This window comes from Zonotrichia leucophrys, chromosome 1, assembly GCF_028769735.1.
Source record: "Zonotrichia leucophrys gambelii isolate GWCS_2022_RI chromosome 1, RI_Zleu_2.0, whole genome shotgun sequence".
Classification (NCBI taxonomy): Eukaryota; Metazoa; Chordata; class Aves; order Passeriformes; family Passerellidae; genus Zonotrichia; species Zonotrichia leucophrys.
In genome coordinates this window covers 64,157,890-64,160,126 of record NC_088169.1, presented here as the reverse complement: position 1 = coordinate 64,160,126, position 2,237 = coordinate 64,157,890, and the positions used below count along the sequence as shown (strand labels likewise).

Here is a 2,237-nt window from a genome sequence, read left to right as displayed (position 1 = left end):
ATAGAAAGAATTTTGCTTAATAATAGACATCTTCTGAGCACTCTTAAGTGAAGGAACTAAGCAGACCTGGACATCTGCCTGCCTTAGTTAATGGAGAAAGACAGGCACCTTCAGGGTGATTCACATTGCATGGTGTCTCGTAATAATTTAGAAAGAAGCCTACACATGGGTGATAGGGAAACTGTCCAGGCTTATGACAGTACTCTCTACAGATACTTAAAAATTCCTTACTCTTGAAGGACCCTTATAATATTTCCTATAAACTGCAGTGAATGTAACTACTGCCTACTTCTGCTAGATAAACATTTCTTGTGGGATAAGATCATTTATCTGAGGAAGAAAAGTTTCATTTAGTAACTACTATAGTTACTGTGGTTGCAGTATCATGAGATCACCCACATGAAGAAAATGTTTATTGGATTGTTTGAGTGATTGCTTCCTTTCCTGTGTTTTTGGCAAAGTTTTTGGGCAGTGGAAGAAGTAAATGGACCAAAAAAGTTATTCACCTCCCCACCCACATTGTCACCCTCGATTATATCAGCCATGATATATTAACATGTGTTTAAACATTCTGTAAGTAAGGAAGAATTTTAATGGCTGATAATGGTGGGAGCTCATAGTGTAGCTTGTGACTAATTGTGGAAAGTGTTGTAGGTGGCTCAGGGAGCCAAGTGTGGGCTCTGGAATATTTCACCAGCCAATAAAAAATAGCAGTGGTTTACTATCCAGTGTCTATATAGCGGTTTATCTGCTGTAGCTTCTCTTCTGTTGTGAGTGACAAAAGAGCACAGGCCTATCTATCCACCTTGCAGGGGAGGCAAAAGGCTGGACATAGGGAAGCCAACCTTCCCACAGAGCAGGTGCCTGGGTAAAGTTTGATCTTGCCAGGGTGTTGAAAGGGTTAATGGCTTTGTTGAAGGGGTAGGTGTGGCAGCAGCTCTCTGGCCCCAGAGAGAAACAGCTTTCCCAGGCATTATCCTGGGGAAAAGTCTGTGAGAAGATCAGAGAATAGAATGAGAAACAATTCTTATCTTAACTTGCTACACCTGTTGTTATGAGCATGTGAAATGTGTTACAGAAATTTTGTTTACCAAAGAGTAGTTCCTTAATTAGCCAATGGTGGTAGTATTTGAATTAGTTGACCAATTAAGTCCAAGTACATGGTGACTGTCTAAAAAACAATGAGTTTCTTAATAATGCCATAATATAATAAAAAAATTAATCAACCTTCTATAAATCATGGCATCAACGCTAACTATTAACAGTTCAGGGATGCCTTGCAACAACAGGTAGGTAAAATTTACACAGTACTAAGAAGACAGGAAGAGTTGTAAGAATGTTGTCTTTGTTGTTGTGCATATGTTAGTGAAATCTAAAAGATTATGAATCCTGCTGCTAATCTGATACCTTTATTTGAACAAAACACCTCAGCTTTCCACAGCATCTACATTAGCAGAATATTTACTTAGTCTATAACAAGAGATATAGCTATTCACTTTTCTCACTATTTGTACAGATGTGGTTATAAGAGGAAACCTTTCCATGACATGCATCACACTGTTATTTGAACTAATTTTACAACTGCTCCTCAGTTACAACTTGGCTTTCTTTTCTTTTCCATTCAATTAAGAACTGTCTGAAGTCCAGCTCTCACTCTTCTGCACTGCAGCTTGGCAAAAATCCCCTGCACAGAATGGAACTCCCCTGATCCCGAGTGCCCTGCCCAGGGAACAGGGGATGGGGTATTGCTGTGGCTGCTGCAGCTGGACCCTTGGCTGTGGGCTGCCTGCCTCATGCCCTGAACTGAAGATTCGTGGGCAAACAGTCCATCTGATGAAGTTTAGACACCCAGGATGTGACATATATCCCTTTGGACTTCCTTCAAAGCCAGGGAAAATGAATAGGTCTTCTGAGTCATCTGCAGAGGGATTTGTTCTGTTCCAAGTAATAGGCAGCACACTTTTGGGGAGTAGGTGGCATCTTAAACAACTGATATCACCACTTAGAGTTAGCAAAACCAATACCCCATGTATGTACCTGCAAGGTGGATTTTGTGCCCTGAACCAGAAAATTAATGTAATTCTAGATGACAATGACCAAACAAGCAGTTTGTTGGAATGCTACAAACCCTTGCACATACACATACATGTCATGGCGTTACATGAGCTTTAATTGATATTCAGGGGTCAGCTGGCCTGTTCCAGCAGGGTGTTTTGGGACATGGAAAGCAGCCCTAA

The 2,237-nt window shown here is 40.8% G+C and overlaps 1 long non-coding RNA gene across 1 annotated transcript; it reads left to right on the top strand.

The window, feature by feature from the left end:
• The first annotated feature begins 1,134 nt into the window (after positions 1-1,134).
• Positions 1,135-2,017, top strand: LOC135455010 (uncharacterized). The gene is made up of 2 exons (XR_010442237.1): positions 1,135-1,289; positions 1,631-2,017. It is a non-coding gene; the product is annotated as an uncharacterized LOC135455010 (long non-coding RNA).
• The last annotated feature ends 220 nt before the right edge of the window (positions 2,018-2,237 follow it).